This window comes from Bidens hawaiensis, unplaced genomic scaffold, assembly GCF_021521415.1.
Source record: "Bidens hawaiensis isolate Kalapana, Puna unplaced genomic scaffold, B.hawaiensis_p1.1 tig00026624_1, whole genome shotgun sequence".
Classification (NCBI taxonomy): Eukaryota; Viridiplantae; Streptophyta; class Magnoliopsida; order Asterales; family Asteraceae; genus Bidens; species Bidens hawaiensis.
The window spans coordinates 92,443-110,389 of record NW_027494285.1 but is presented as its reverse complement, the minus strand read 5'-3'; positions in this window follow the sequence as shown (position 1 = coordinate 110,389).

Genomic DNA, 17,947 nt, shown 5'->3' with positions numbered 1-17,947 from the left:
ACTTTCTCCTGCAAGGTTCAACTCAAGCAAGCTACAGTGCTACCAACACATGCAAACAGTGTTACCAGCACACTTTGGTTGCTTAATAAGTTATTTATTAACAAAGAGTTGAAGGGATTTTTAAGAACAAGTTTGCTCGTAAGATCATATCGAGCAAAGTCTGCTATGGTCAAGAGGATTGAAGTCTTCTAGGAGAATATTTTCATTGGAAAATATTCTAAGCAAAGTCTACACGGAGAACTGTTCCTGAGCACACTTTGGTTACCAGGTCTGCTCGAAGAAGACAAAAGCTGGAAAGCTTACTCGAAGACCTGTTTTACACTTAGAATCTTTTGTAATATGATTTTCTGATTATGTAACAATCATTAGGGTTTCTAGAAGAAATGACAGCTTTCAGGACTATAAATAGAATAATCTAGGGCACCCCTCCTACACACATGAGAATAGACAGACGGACACACAACGTGAAATATCCAGATAATATTCCTGACATTGAGTGTGACGGCTGATCTTTAATTTGTACGGACATACATTCCTTACAGAAACCCTAATCGATTTATATTTTTATGAATCTTTCTATAAATGGAAATCTTTTGAGTTAATGTTTGTGTGTGTTACCTTTGGATTTATTGTGCAACATTTAGTGTGTTAGTGATTCCGTCATTAACATACTTTTGTTCTTACCTTATATAGTAGGCCGTTAACCATCTTGTCAACACCTTATAGTGTCAGTTACGATATTTATTGTGAGTGATATATCCTATTAGAGGGTGTAGGTTCCCAGCCGGATCTACACAGGAGTATCTCGTAATACGCAGGTGCGGAATCCCTACGTAACACGATACGAGCGTAAGATGTATAATACCTTAAAACCAAATACAAACACACGTTACAATATTAATAAGACACGTTGTATTGCAACTCTTCAACACGTGATATTCAATCACAAAAAACACGTTCTGGAATACTAAATCAACACAAGCCGTAAGCTAAACTTATATAGGCTTCGACAACTTCGCCTAACAGACTAGGCGAAGTTGTCTTAACTTCGCCTCTCCACAAGTTTGCTTACATCAGGCGAACTTATGTAACAACTTACCTAAAACCAAAACAAACACTCTAACACGATTACAGACACATACAAATCACTAGATACTGAACTACTGACATTATGCACCAACAGACTCCCCCTTGGCAGTAGCTTCATATCTCTATCTTCAAACACGTGTCTTGTAATCCAAAAATCCCGAGTCACCAGTCTTCAAGCATGAACGCCCTCTCTGACACAAACAGAAACCACTCTCTGATATTTCTTGGCTTCATCTTTCCATGCAGTAATATAGAATATCTTTTTCTCGTTTAGCACCTGCAAGTCAGCTTGAGACAAATTTAAAAAGTGCATGGGATCATACACTCTCAGAACTTCTTGTTCATCTTCATCCTCCATAACTGCTTCAGCTGTTTGACTATCAACATACCACCACTTAAGATTCTTTAAGATATCCTTGGGCATTGGTTTCATCGGCACTTCTTTCAAACACCGGATCGGCTTATATTTCATTACCATCCAAGGTTTTCCTTCAGCTCGCAATCCTCTTTCCTTATCTTCAACAAGCTTCCCTTTTTGCGGCTTTAACAACTCAAACTTTTTCTCTTTTACACTTTCTTTCCACACAATCTTCCCAATAATTCTGGCCATATTATCATCACTTCTATTAATCAACCCCAATTTAGCCAAATCCTTCACCTCACACTCAGGCAAGGTATTCAATGATCTCAACAATCTCTTAAAGTACTGAATCCCACCAAAACGTTTAATCACAAATAATCTCAACTGCTCATCATACAACCAGCATATAATACCCTTCTTCGATTCAGCATACCCTTTGATATTATAACTCTTCTTGAACATGGTTGGAACCGCTGGCTTCTTTGTCTTTACAAACCACTGAGCGTAGCATTCTTTCCATCTCGGCTGCTCTTCCCATTCAGACTCATCACTTTCCATATCTTGACCCACATTTGCCTTATCAACGTCTGGGATATCGTGTTCAACATTGTCATCAACAATCTCTCCCTCTTCAATCTCCCTATCAATCACAGTCTGTTCACCTATCTTCTCAATCTCCTCAACAGGTAACACTTCGTCATCACCCACAACATCATCATCCAATATCTCCTCATCATCTACTACCACAACATCTTCACCCCCTGATCCACCTGTTGTACCCATTGACTCCCCCTGAGATGTGGAAGTCCCAAGAGTTTGTTCAGTTCTTGGAAACTCACCACCTGCACCTTTCGAAACATTGGGATCATCGTCTCTATCATGTCTTTTCTTTGTTCTCAACTCATCGCCCTTGCAGCTCGTCTCCCCCTGAGATGCTAAGAACTGCTTTAAAGCATCAAAAAGTTTACCGTGCTCAACCAGGAGGGACGACTGAATCTGATTTTCTGCAACAAGGCGCTGGATGGCTTGAGTCTGGATCAGATTGATTCTTGATTGTTCAGCCACCACCCTTTCAAGAGCCGCTATCCTTTCAGAATCAGATAAGGTAGCATCAAAATCAAACCGCATATGAGAAACGTCTTGAGCATAAGGTGGAGGTATTCCCAAACTAGCTGGAATATCTGAAGCAGGCTAAAAAGTAACTGCGGGTGGTATTGTAACAGTTAACCCCACAGTAGCAACTAATGTCGACTCAACAAATCTTGCAACAACCTCCGATGGAGTAAGGGTAGGAGGTGGCAAGGAAACTATCTCTGGAGTCGAAAACTGAAATGTGGTAGGTGGAATGCCAAATGATGATGATGTAGTTATCACGGGAGCACTTGAGATGATCGGTCCAGTCACAGTCATCGACGCAGGAACCATAGTCATACCAGATAGAGCGGGTGGGGAGAAACGCCCCACCCTTGAGCTTTCACCAGCTCCCGAACCTTCACCAGTTCTGACCCTTTTCGATTGACGTATCAATTGGTCTAACTCCTCCTCAAAGTCAGATTCACTGTCATCCGAGTTTTACTTTCTTTTTCCATATATTCTTTCCTGGCTGACCAGAATCTGTTATGCTTCAGCAACATCATCAGCGGAGGAGTCAGAGTCGGTTCTCTCAGACACTGCTACAGACGTAGCTACCATCGATACATTTACACCAGAAACCTCTGCTAATGAGACTTGAACCTCTGCAGCAGGATCGACTCGCTCCATATCAAAGAACCCTTGGCCACCAAAAGCAGCTTCAAGATCTACCTGTTCCTCCGGAGCCACAACAGGACCAGCAGGCAATGCTTGCTGTAACACAGGTGGTGGTTGAGGAACATCAGCCTGTTGCGGTGCCGGGTCCCGAAATTCGTCACCAAGAGGAGCAACATAAGCAGGGTTTTTCAAGTAACCAAATAATGGAGTATGTCGTGGACGAAGCTCCGGTTTACTGCGAGCACTCGACGACCTGCATTGCGCAAAGATCCTCTTGCTTACACTCTCTACATATCGAATGGGACGGCGTTGAGGTAGCGTAGGAGCTACATGATTCAATATCATCTGTAAGAATCTTGGATACATTAAGAATCTTTCACGAGCGACCGCAGTCTCTGACGATCGATTTCGTAAAACACCATCTGACTGAAGTTGTACGGCTTGTTGTAAGTCAGGGCGGTCATGGCAGATTGCATCGTCGCTCCCATACCGTCAGTACCAGCTTTACGACCCGACATGCACACAATCATTACGTGCATCAGAAAACGCCACTGATCCAATAAGAACCCCTTTCTCCTCTGTGTGTCACCCAATGGGCCCGAATAGCCCATTCGTAAAAATGCACCATCTCTGAATGGAGCTGGAAAGTCGGTTGGATCATTTGTAGATTCAGCCTCGAACTGCAAGGCGGCCCTGATCTGATTTGCTGAGAACTGCACCACCTGATTGTTCACTATGGCGCGCATAACCGGGGGCTCAACTCTACAGTCATACTCTACCGTTCGCCAGAAATCTTCAATATTCGGTAGAGAAATGGGGAGAGTTGTAGTAATCGCGTGGAAGATACGTGAGCGAACAAGGAAGGAGATGATCTCGCGATAATCATCGACACCACTAGCATCCGGATCCAACGTGATATACATGTTGTGACCTGGAAAAAATTGTCGGTTGTTGTCACTACCTTCGTCACCACCAGCACCACCAGCTCCTGCTACAGCAGCCATATCTGCACAACAAACGGTCCTAGTTAGAACATCGACAAAGCAGATCATAACTTCGCCTGTTACCATGAGCGAAGTTATGATAACCTCTAATGTGGAAGCGAAGTTAAACATACGGCGAAGTTGTGTACAACTTCGCCTTAACCCTAACTTCGCCCAAAGTAGAACCTTTAAGTCAACAGGATGAGTAGTAGGCGAAGTTAAGTATAAGGCGAAGTTGAGGATAACTTCGCCTAATCCTAACTTTGCCCCTGAACAACTTAGTATAATTAATTAATTAAAAGGCAGGCGGAGTTATGCCTTGGGCGAAGTTGAGAACAACTTCGCCTAAAGCTAACTTCGCCTGAATATGAAACGACATATTAACACAGGTCAAATCAAGGTTTGATCGGAGAATTAGTGATTGATAATATACAAGGATGTTACTATGAAGGTCTAGACGATCAAATTAGTTATGAACATTTTAGAAAGAGATTGGTTAGCGGGTGTTTAAGGGTTGCATGAACGAGGTCACAAATCGGACCAAAACGGCATCCGATTAACATCATTGACAATAATTATAAGTAATACCGACCCTACACACCTTTAACTCGGATTGAAAAAAAATAATAACAAGGTTTGGTTCGATACGAGGATTAAGTTCGCCGAGGTTTATAGGAGTTTAAGTTCGCTGTGGTTTTGAAAAAAGTAATGGGTTTGACTAGATTGACCCTTATATATGTTTGAATATGCACAGGCGATGTTAAGGTTAACTTCGCTTACCCTTAACTTCGCCCCTGCACAACTTCGCTTAGTATTAAACTTACAAAACAAGCCCTTATACATTTGATCAAAGTTCAACATTCTTTTAAAATTCTTCGTTAAACATTTAAACTTTACGATCAAAGAACCAAGTAACCAAGTTTTAAACCATAAAATAAAATACGCAACTTTAAATTTTAGTAAATAAATAAACGGGATCAAATTTCAGTCTTGACCGGGACCAGCATGTTTTAGAAAAGATCCGAACAGGAATCATACTAATTAAATGACTGTCACATAGATCCATGTTCAGCGGTATTATGACATAAAGAAACAGGTTGTAAGCAGGTATACAACTTAGTATGGTTTTCATCGCTTCTGTGATACGGTTTAGGTTCAATTAAGCTCAAAATTTTAGATGGACATCACATTAGAGATTGTGATGCCTCCTATCTATTCTCAAAGCGTATTTGGTTTTTCCCAAGTCACCGTTCCCATACCAGTGATTCTACCTCCACTCTCTCCAGCGAAACTAACCCTACCTCCTTGAACAGGTTTCCATTCATGTAACAAATTCTTGTTACCAGTCATGTGCCGGGAACAGCCACTGTCTACAACACACAGATTGTTTACTGCCCTGTTGAACGGCCAGTATTAAATCTAGGGACCCAAGACCAGTATTAAATCTGTTGAACGGCATCCAGTACTTTGGTTGCCCAAAGTTAGTTTGAGGATGATTTCTGTAAGTTCTGAAAAGAAACCTTCTCGAGGATTGACTATGAGGCCTTCCAAACCTTAGTGAATTGACTGAATTATAATTTTTGTGAACCGGGGAAAAATGAGACCGATTTCTTTGAAATCTTGGATTAGTCCATTGTCTGAAATTTGGTGAGGTAGCATTCTTACCAGTATAATAATTACTATTCGTTTTATTCTCAGTTTTCGGAGGCTTCATACCTCCAAATTTTCTCTGGTTTAAAGGACAATCAGCAATAAGGTGTCCTACTTGATTGCATCTGAAACAACTTATGTGTTCAACTTTTTTCTCAACACTTGTTTCAGATGTTGAGGTTGCATTACTACCCGTTTGTCTAACATATGGTGTGACAAAGGGATTTAGGGAAGAATTCTTTTCATTTGGCTTATATTCCTCCCCTCGTTTCAGTAACACTACCTCTTCTTTTATCTCACCCGATTCAGATGACTTGTCCGAATTTGATGAGACAGAGCTAGGAACAGAAATCTCTACATTAGAAATTGGCTTACTCGTTTCGCTCTTATTAACTTCAGGTTCTTTAGTCAAAATTTTGACTGGAACTGTCTGACTAATCTCAACATCAGCAGATTTCTGATTACTAGGATTAAAAGTATAGTTATTGTTATACGGTGGTGGGACTTCAGAAAATCCAATTCCCCCTTTGTTAACTGGGGAACGTTGAACACTTATGATGTGATCAAGCATTGCTGAGGAATTTCTGAATTGTTCAATTTTTCTGTTTAGTTCCACAACTTTTACCTGGTAATCAGCAATCTGTTTATCTCTTTCAGCAATTAGTTTGGTTTTTTCTTCTAACACTTCATAACTAAGATCAATTACTTGTATTTTATCAGCTAGACTTGCTTTAAGACTTCTGATATCCTTTTCACTAGCTTTTATTTTTACCGAGTAACTGTTTTCTCTAGTTTTAGTGTAATTGTGATCTTCTTTTAACGTTTTAAATTGTGCGTCCAAACTAACAAAATGATCAGTTATTGCTTTCAATTATTCAGACAGATTTTCACATTGTATACAATGAAGTTCAGAACTTACCTCAGAGAGCTGATCGTTCACTTCTGCCATATATGCTTGATTTTCTCCCGTCTCTCTCTCTCTCTCCCTCCAGTTTTGATGTTTACCAAATTAGCCTGTTCTAACACTTCCTCAACTTGCAGATTCTAGTTGTATCCACCATTCTGTCTAGATACCATAGCCCTATTCTCACTACCTCCCCCATTCTGTTGTGCAGGCCTATTCTGACTGCGTTCGACTCTCTCATTTGTACATTCCTTGGCAAAGTGACTATTTTGTTGACAGTTGTAACATCTAACCTTTGATTTGTCAAACCCTGGTCTTTCTCCAACGACCTTTCTACCCGTTTTCTTCACGAATCTCTTAACCCTTCTTACTATCATAGCCATTTGCCACTGCAAATCCATCTCTTCTAAATCATCAGCATCGATCTGATCATAGTCTTCATCCAAAGTTGCAGGGTCGACTATTTTACCTTTGATATAGTTCTCATAAGATGCAATGAAGGATGCATAGAGAGCAAACTGCTGTTCAGGTGATTTAACACTCATGGGCATCTGTGAGTAGTTGTTGGTTGGAACATTTGATGAGAAATTACCAGTTGTTGCTTGAGGTTTTGAAGAACTACTACCTCCAGCTACGAAACATACGTCGCCATCCATATTAAGAATCACATGACCATCTCGAGTTGAGTTGGAGTTTGATTCTCCCTTTGAGTAATAGGCAGACGATTCTGATTTTGAACTTGAACTTGAAGAGACTTTCGCACCATACATTCCCGGATCCTGAACCTGATCAGTTGGTGTCTCCTTTCGAACCATGTTGAGCTCAAAATTTCGTAACTTATTGACTGCTGTTTCAAGATCAATATTGGCAAATTCTTTATCCTCTCTCATCAAAACCGTATACATTTCCCATTTCGGTGGAAGAGCATCAAGAAGTTTCTCTACTATCTCTTCTTCTTTGTATTCAATGGAGTAATTACTATGTTCGGTCATCAAGTGATAATATCTGGTGATGATATCGTCAAGTGATTCATTTTTCAGATATTGAATACAGAGAATTGGGTTTTTAGCAGCTTTGTTTTGGAAGCACGTATCCCCACATTACCTTCATATCGATTTTCAAGTGCTTCCCATAGCTCTCTAGCAGTTTTGTACTTCTTGAATGTATGAAGAATCTCTTGTGGAAGAGCCATTGTTATTGCTGCATGAGCTTTACTTTCTGCCTCATACATCTTCTTTTCCTCCTCTTCCATCTTATTGTACTTCTTAATCTGTTCACGACCCTCAAACAAGGCTGTTGGTGGAATGTATCCATCTTGAATGCAAACCCACATCTTAGCATCTTGATATTTCACATATTGTTCAAACCGATCTTTCCAAGCAACGAAATCGGTACCCTTAAGCATTTTTGGAGCTTTAGTTGCTGAACCGGCTTCTACCTCCATTTTTACCAGTTCCGTAATGTTTATTGAAGTCATCGTTGGAAGAAACACGACTCGAAATACGAAGAATAAGTATTTAATTTTAAACAGAAATCAGAAGGCGAAGTTGTGCCTAACTTCGCTTGATTCCTAACTTCGCTTGATTCCTAACTTCGCTTGATTCATAACTTCGCTTGCTTCCTAACTTCGCTTACTTCCTAACTTCGCTTAACCTTATAAGTTCGCTTAAACCCTACGAACAGTGACGACAACTTCGCCTGATGAACACAAGGTTTTTGCAGGTTTTAATTTGACGTATTGCGAGGTATGCGAAGGTGTAATGGGTTATATTTGATGGTGGGAGACGGGTAAAACACAAAAACTAGGTATTTCAACGTAAACTCGTTCCGCGAATAGTCGAACGGAACGATCTTAACACTCGTGTGATAATCCCGAACCACACAATCACGAGCAAATGCTTTGATACCAATTGTAGGTTCCCAGCCGGATCTACACAGGAGTATCTCGTAATACGAAGGTGCGGAATCCCTACGTAACACGATACGAGCGTAAGATGTATAATACCTTAAAACCAAATACAAACACACGTTACAATATTAATAAGACACGTTGTATTGCAACTCTTCAACACGTGATATTCAATCACAAAAAACATGTTCTGGAATACTTAATCAACACAAGCCGTAAGCTAAACTTATATAGGCTTCGACAACTTCGCCTAACAGACTAGGCGAAGTTGTCTTAACTTCGCCTCTCCACAAGTTCGCTTACATCAGGCGAACTTGTGTAACAACTTACCTAAAACCAAAACAAACACTCTAACACGATTACAGACACATACAAATCACTAGATACTGAACTACTGACATTATGCACCAACAGAGGGACCGACAAGTGGTATCAGAGCTTTTGTTGCTGCAATTAAGGTCAAGAACTGTTGCAGATCTGAAGAAGAATAATGACGTAAGCAGAACATTCACTACAAATAAAAAGCCATTTAATGGCACACATAAAGTGTCACAACAAACCAAAGAAATGCCACTAAAGAACCTTGTTAGAATGAGTGACACACAAAAAAAGTGTCACTAGAAGCGCTACCACTAAAGCCTTTTAGTGAAACTTTTTTCGTCTGCCACTACAAACTTTCGGCTTTTAGTGACACTTTTTTGTATGCCATTAAAAACATTTTGAACTTTTAGTGGCACTTTTTGTGATATGCCATTCAAAACATTTTGAACTTTTAGTGACTTTTTTTTGTTTATCCCTACAAAATTGAGCTTATAGTGGCACTTTTTTGTCTGCCACTAACGTTGAACTTTTAGTGACACTATGTTGTTTGCCACTAAATGTTGAAATTTTAGTGACACTACTTTTATCCGCCACTACAAACCTTCGGCCTTTAATGATACTATTTTGTATGCCACTACAAGCTTTCGAGCTTTAGTGGCATTTTTTTATTGCCACCACAAATTTTTGGAATCTTAATGGCACCTTTTAACAAATATAAAATTAAAATTAAACTCCGATATATAGAAATCATAATATCTTTACCACAACTAAAAGTTCGATCATATTCCAAACATGTACCAAACGCATACCATATGTCTAATAACTCTAAAGTAAAGTCAAAATATGTGACACCCGGTAATTCCCAATCCCCTAAACTAAGTAATCAACCTAATAATTAGGTGATTGTAAATATTGAGCGCGTGCATTTGTTATGTGCGCCCTGCGCGAGCGCGCCATGTTAGTCAGCGCGTGCATTTGTTATGTGCGCCCTGCGCGAGCGCGCCATGTTAGTCAGCGCGTGCATTTGTTATGTGCGCCCTGCGCGAGCGCACCATGTTAAGAACCAGCGTGAGCATATGTTATATGCGCCATGCGCGAATGTTTTGGCTTTATGTTTTCATGTAACTTAACGTTATGTTGTCTATGGATTGACCATCCCGCATGATGCTAAGGCGGGTGCATCCTAGATCGTTTATGCGCGTGCGGAAGGGAACTAACCTCCCCGCATGGCGGGAACATTGAGAGCCAGTTTGTCTGAAGCTCCAAGATGGAATTGACTTCAACATAACTGATCACTATGTTGAAATACCAAGACCACCTGGAGAATCTACAAATGAAACTCAATGTCCCTAACTGCGAGAAGGTTACGCACCTACCCGCAGCAAAGAAATGTCCTTCACGCAGAAAGCTATGCGCACAAAGTGATGCGCACAGAACACTTAGTCTATTCTCCAGACTTAAGGAGATTTCTCCCGCCCAAAAGGAAACAGTAGCGTGTTTCAGAGATTTTCCACTTTTTTACTGTACACTGACAAAAGTACCTGAAAAAGCACACTGTAACATGAAAAGTCAACTGTCAGCCACCCTATTCTCACCAACCCCAGACCTGCATGTCCTGTCCAAATCAAATCAAGATCTTTTGTCCACTCCTCCACTTATAAGTAAACAATAAACAATAATAATTTCCATACTTTATCATCATTACACCTAGATATGAAAAGATTTCAATCCCCTAAAGCAAGGGATTGTGTTCCCTTGAGTTTGCCTATAAATATGTAACCTAAATTATCACTCAAAACACACTCCAAAGAACTGCAAACTTGCACTAATCATCTCCCGAGCATCCGTTATTTTCGATTCCGTTCCAGTTACTAGGTAAGCCGAGGTTATAACCTTGAGATCTACTTTCCAACCCTTATATTCTCCTATTTCTTGATCTTAATATATATACTTCTTGTTATTTAATCGTATCCTAGACCTTCGATTCCGGGTCCAACACCAAGAAAACCCGAATCTCGATTAATCCCTTAACAAGAACCACAGGTGAGTCTCACAGCCCCTATTTTCACTGTTTTCACTATTTTTAAACTGTTTTCGGGGCGAGGGACACGTACTTAAATAATGTTTTATCATGGTATACTTACAAGCTATGCAAGCGATTATGTGTTTAAGTTATGTTTCATGATGAGTAATGCAAACGGTTATCTAAGGTTTTCGATGTATGTGCGCTAGAACTCGAGTAAGTGATCACTTTACCATTGGAACTCTAAGGGTAGGGACTGCTGGTTTGATCCACCCACTCGTAGGGGTCGCACCTCTTTGCATGGACGAGTGCCTAGTATGGTCATGGGGCAGTACTATGGGTTTGAACCCGCTCGTAGGGGTCGCGCCTCTTTGCATGGACGAGTGCCTTGTTTTCCGGCACAACGTCCGCGCGTAACCCGCGGGACGGAATTATTATTTTAGCTCGTAGTGGCAGCGCCACTTTGCATGGACGAGCACATGTTCCTGAAACGTTCGCGCGTAACCCGCGGGACGGTATTACTTATTTTAGCTCGTAGTGGCAGCGCCACTTTGCATAGACGAGCACAGTTCCCAGAAATGTTCGCGCGTAACCCGCGGAACGATTTTATCAGAATATGTTGATATAACTGTCTTACCAAGCATGTGTTTTAATGATGCTATCAGAATTATGTTTCAGAATGATTTGTATCAAGATTATGATGCAATACGATTTATCAAGTTACTAAGACTTGTGAACTCACTCAGTTTATACTGATTCAAATGTTTTTACGTGTCTTTCAGGAGATAACTAGGTAGCGCATGGAGTCACACTTAGAGCACCTCACGCTGAACATCTAAACTAGCTTTTTGGAAGATTTTAGTTCTATCCCTTCGATGCGCGTGGTTGTTCCCGCCGCGCATGGGGATATGGCGTGGAAATCTTCAACAATTTTTATACTTGGATGTTTTTATGTAATTTTTAAACAATGTAATGTATTTGTATTAAACTTTTCATGCGCAATGAAAATCTTACTTTGAATGTTTGCAATGGCCCGTGCTTAAGTATCAATTCCCACTCGCGCGCGCCCGGCTGTTTCCGCCGCTCAGGGCCGGGTGTGACAGATTGGTATCAGAGCACTGGTTATAGCGAACTAGGAAAAGAAGTTTTAACCTAGACTATAACCGTTGGGGAATCGCATGAAATATTTTTCAAAGAAAATATTTTCAAAAGAAACTATACACACACTTAGGAACACGGGTCACACTGTCTAGTAAATAATGATAACATTATGTGCTCAGAGTACATGCGCTAAGTCTGATATATTTTCACTCTTTTAAAGCAAGAATGCCTCCAACTAAAGCCAAAGGAATTACCATGACACCCGAGGAACTCGCGGAAATAATCGCGCAGGCGATTGCGACACATGAGGCCAGCAAGGCCGAATCAAGTCAGGGTCGTCAGAATGAGACCCCAGAACCCGAATCAGGAGCCTTGGACAAAGGATGCTCCTATAAGACATTCATGGCCTGTAAGCCTTGGCCATTCAAGGGAACCGAAGGGGCCATTGGGCTCTACAACTGGATTGACAAGATGGAGACAGTTCTCTCCATTAGCGGATGTAGTGAGAACCAGAAGGTCCTTTACGCGACCTGCATGTTCCAAGAGGCAGCTTCGTCTTGGTGGAAGCTTCAAACGAAAACATTGGGGCGAGAAGTTGCTCTCCACAAGACCTGGGAGGAACTGAAGGAGATGATGATGAGAAAGTTCTGCTCTCGCGCAGAAATCCAGAATCTACAACAGGAATTCTGGAACCACACCATGGTAGGAACGGATATCGACGCCTACAACAACCGGTTCAACGAACTTTGCCAGTTGGTGCCAGACATGGCAAACACGGAGGAAAAGAAGATCGAGAGGTATATTTTTGGGTTACCTCCTGTTGTTAGGGTTCCGCTCAACGCCGCAGCGCCTCCAACCTTTGATGAGGCGGTAGCGCGGGCCATTACCCTTACAAGGGATACGATCCGTGCGGGTATGTTGACTACGCGCGGAATCGAGCAGCGAACCCCTGATCCCAAGAGGAAATGGAACTCTCACCACCGAGGGTCCGACTCCAAGCAGCCACCGTTCAAGAAGCAGGAAAGCGCAAGGGTTTACGCGATTCAGGCCGCGGAGCCACCACGAAAAGGATACAGCGGGCCTCGCCCATGGTGCAACAAATGCAAGTATCACCACGAGGGTGAATGCGCAAGAATCGAATGTGCCAAATGTGGCAGACCATGGCACAAGACGATGAATTGCCGTGTCAGAGAAGCTGGAGCAAGCGACAACTGCTACGCATGCGGGAAGCCAGGGCATTTTAGTCGGGATTGCCCGCAAAAGGGGAACCAAGCTCGCGGGAGAGCTTTTGTGATCGGCGCAGGCGAAGCTAAAGAAGAGCCGAATGTGGTAACCGGTACGTTTTTGCTTAACGGACATTTTGCATCTGTCTTATTTGATACTGGCGCTGACCTAAGTTTTATATCCGCTGAGTTTAAAGACTCCCTAGGCCTAGCAACCAGTAGGCTAGACACGCCTTATACTATAGAACTAGCCAATGGTAGGCAGTTATGCGCGAACGAAAGAACTGAACAATGTGTTATAGTCATGGGAGGTCACGGGTTCAATATTAACTTGTTGCCAATAGACTTGGGAAGTTTTGACATTGTGGTAGGTATGGATTGGTTAGTCGAGAACCGCGCGGAAGTTATTTGCCATGAGAAGCAGGTTCGGATCCCACTGTTGAACGGAGAAAGCTTGGTAATTCAAGGGGAAAGAAGGGGAGTTGCGACGAAACTGATTTCGTGCCTAAAGGCGCGAAAGTGCCTAAGGAAAGGGTGCTACGCCTTCCTGGCGCATGTCGTAGAGAAGAAAGGAGATGAGCGAAGAATTGAAGACTTACCAGTAGTGCGCGAATTTCCAGAAGTTTTTCCTGAAGATTTGCCCGGATTACCGCCGCCGCGACAAGTCGAGTTTCGTATTGATTTAGTCCCAGGAGCTGCGCCAGTAGCTCGAGCGCCTTATCGATTAGCTCCATCTGAGATGCAAGAGCTATCCAATCAGTTACAGGAACTATTGGATAAGGGTTTCATACGCCCAAGCTTTTCACCTTGGGGAGCTCCAGTACTGTTTGTTAAGAAGAAGGATGGTTCGTTCAGAATGTGTATTGACTACAGGGAGCTGAACAAGCTGACAGTCAAGAATCGGTACCCCTTACCGAGGATTGACGACTTATTTGACCAGTTGCAGGGATCCAGTTATTATTCGAAGATAGATCTACGGTTAGGATACCACCAACTTAGGGTCCATGAGGAAGATGTGCCGAAAACAGCCTTCCGAACTAGATACGGCCATTATGAGTTCTTAGTAATGCCTTTCGGGCTAACTAATGCGCCGGCTGTGTTCATGGATCTGATGAACCGCGTGTGCAAACCATACTTGGACAAGTTTGTGATTGTGTTTATAGATGATATTCTGATTTACTCACGGACCAAGGCCGAGCATGAGCAACACCTGAGATTGATTTTGGAATTGTTGAGGAAAGAAAAGTTGTATGCGAAGTTTTCCAAGTGCGAGTTTTGGCTTAGAGAAGTTCACTTTCTCGGTCATGTTGTAAACGAGAAAGGAATTCACGTTGATCCTTCCAAAGTCAAGGCCATCGAAAACTGGGAAGCGCCAAAAACCCCAACTGAGGTGAGGCAATTCCTAGGACTAGCTGGCTACTATCGACGCTTCATTGAGAACTTCTCCAAAATAGCTCTACCTCTGACCGCGCTAACTCAGAAAGACAAGAAGTTTGTTTGGGGCGAAAATCAGGAAACAACATTTCAAATGTTGAAACAGAAGTTATGTAGTGCGCCAATTTTGTCTTTGCCCGAGGGGATGGATGACATTGTTGTTTACTGCGACGCTTCACATCAGGGACTTGGATGTGTCCTTATGCAACGAGACAAAGTCATAGCGTATGCCTCACGCCAACTCAAGACCAATGAAAAGAACTACACAACGCATGATTTAGAACTTGGAGCGGTTGTCTTCGCGCTAAAGATTTGGCGCCATTACCTCTATGGTACAAAGTGTATAATCTTTACGGATCACAAGAGCCTTCAACATATATTTGATCAAAAGGATTTAAACATGAGGCAACGAAGATGGGTGGAGTTGTTGAACGATTATGATTGTGAGATTAAGTACCACCCTGGAAAGGCGAATGTGGTAGCAGACGCGCTAAGTAGGAAGGAGCGAATAAAAACGCTACGAGTCAAGGCTCTAAGGTTGACCATTCACGCAGATCTCTCTACCCGCATCCGAGACGCTCAGCAAGAAGCTTTGAAACCAGAGTTTGTTAAAAACGAATGCCTTGGGGGTATGGTTAAGAATTTGGAACTTAAAGAGAACGGCAATCTATATTTCGCTAACCGCATATGGGTCCCTCTCAAGGGAGGATTGCGCGAGCAGGTATTGAACGAAGCTCACAAGACGCGGTATTCCGTACATCCTGGCGCAGACAAGATGTACCAAGATGTTAAAACGCTGTATTGGTGGCCCAATCTTAAAGGCGCCATCGCGACGTATGTCAGTAAGTGCCTGACGTGTTCGAAGGTAAAGGCTGAATATCAGAAACCATCAGGGTTGCTTCAGCAGCCAGAAATTCCCATGTGGAAGTGGGAACAAATCTCTATGGACTTCATCACCAAACTGCCAAGGACACCTGGGGGTTATGACACAATATGGGTTATTGTGGATCGGCTAACTAAGTCAGCGCACTTCCTGCCGATCAAGGAAACCGATAAGATGGAAAAGTTAGCCCGACTGTATATTCGAGAAGTAGTTTCAAAGCATGGAGTCCCAGTGTCCATCATTTCTGATAGAGATAGTCGGTTCACATCAAGGTTTTGGAGATCGTTACAAGGGGCTTTAGGTACTCGTCTTGACATGAGTACGGCATATCATCCTCAAACGGATGGGCAAAGCGAGCGAACAATCCAGACATTGGAAGATATGCTACGCGCATGCGCAATCGATTTCGAAGGTAGCTGGGATACTCATCTCCCATTGGTTGAATTTTCTTACAACAACAGTTATCACACAAGCATTAAGGCTGCGCTGTTCGAAGCTTTGTATGGGCGCAAGTGTAGATCCCCACTGTGCTGGGCTGAAGTAGGTGACAAGCAAATGACTGGTCCAGAATTGATCCAAGAATCAACAGACAAGATTTTTCAGATAAGGGATCGCCTTAAGACAGCGCGCGACAGACAGAAGAGCTACGCAGATGTGCGAAGGAAACCATTGGAATTTCAAGTAGGGGATAAAGTACTTTTGAAAGTCTCTCCATGGAAAGGAGTCCCCCGTTTCGGCAAGCGAGGAAAGTTGAATCCGCGCTTCATTGGACCATTCGAGATCCTGGAAAGGATTGGTCGGGTTGCTTATAAACTCTGTTTACCCGCCGAACTCAGTGGAGTTCATGATACGTTTCATGTGTCCAACCTCAAAAAGTGCTTATCTGACGAAACGTTGATTTTGCCGATGGAAGAGATTCACATCGACAAACAGCTGCACTTCATAGAAGAACCTATAGCAGTAACCGATTGGAAAGAACAAAAGTTACGCAGGAGCAAAATCAAGTTAGTAAAGGTTCAATGGAACTCGAGGCATGGGCCTGAATTCACTTGGGAAAGAGAAGACCAAATGCGCAAGAAATACCCACACCCCTTTCAGAACATGGCTTCTGCCAGCAACGTCTCCTAAATTTCGGGACGAAATTCGTTTAACGAGGGGAGAATGTGACACCCAGTAATTCCCAATCCCCTAAACTAAGTAATCAACCTAATAATTAGGTGATTGTAAATATTGAGCGCGTGCATTTGTTATGTGCGCCCTGCGCGAGCGCGCCATGTTAGTCAGCGCGTGCATTTGTTATGTGCGCCCTGCGCGAGCGCGCCATGTTAGTCAGCGCGTGCATTTGTTATGTGCGCCCTGCGCGAGCGCACCATGTTAAGAACCAGCGTGAGCATATGTTATATGCGCCATGCGCGAATGTTTTGGCTTTATGTTTTCATGTAACTTAACGTTATGTTGTCTATGGATTGACCATCCCGCATGATGCTAAGGCGGGTGCATCCTAGATCGTTTATGCGCGTGCGGAAGGGAACTAACCTCCCCGCATGGCGGGAACATTGAGAGCCAGTTTGTCTGAAGCTCCAAGATGGAATTGACTTCAACATAACTGATCACTATGTTGAAATACCAAGACCACCTGGAGAATCTACAAATGAAACTCAATGTCCCTAACTGCGAGAAGGTTACGCACCTACCCGCAGCAAAGAAATGTCCTTCACGCAGAAAGCTATGCGCACAAAGTGATGCGCACAAAACACTTAGTCTATTCTCCAGACTTAAGGAGATTTCTCCCGCCCAAAAGGAAACAGTAGCGTGTTTCAGAGATTTTCCACTTTTTTACTGTACACTGACAAAAGTACCTGAAAAAGCACACTGTAACATGAAAAGTCAACTGTCAGCCACCCTATTCTCACCAACCCCAGACCTGCATGTCCTGTCCAAATCAAATCAAGATCTTTTGTCCACTCCTCCACTTATAAGTAAACAATAAACAATAATAATTTCCATACTTTATCATCATTACACCTAGATATGAAAAGATTTCAATCCCCTAAAGCAAGGGATTGTGTTCCCTTGAGTTTGCCTATAAATATGTAACCTAAATTATCACTCAAAACACACTCCAAAGAACTGCAAACTTGCACTAATCATCTCCCGAGCATCCGTTATTTTCGATTCCGTTCCAGTTACTAGGTAAGCCGAGGTTATAACCTTGAGATCTACTTTCCAACCCTTATATTCTCCTATTTCTTGATCTTAATATATATACTTCTTGTTATTTAATCGTATCCTAGACCTTCGATTCCGGGGCCAACAC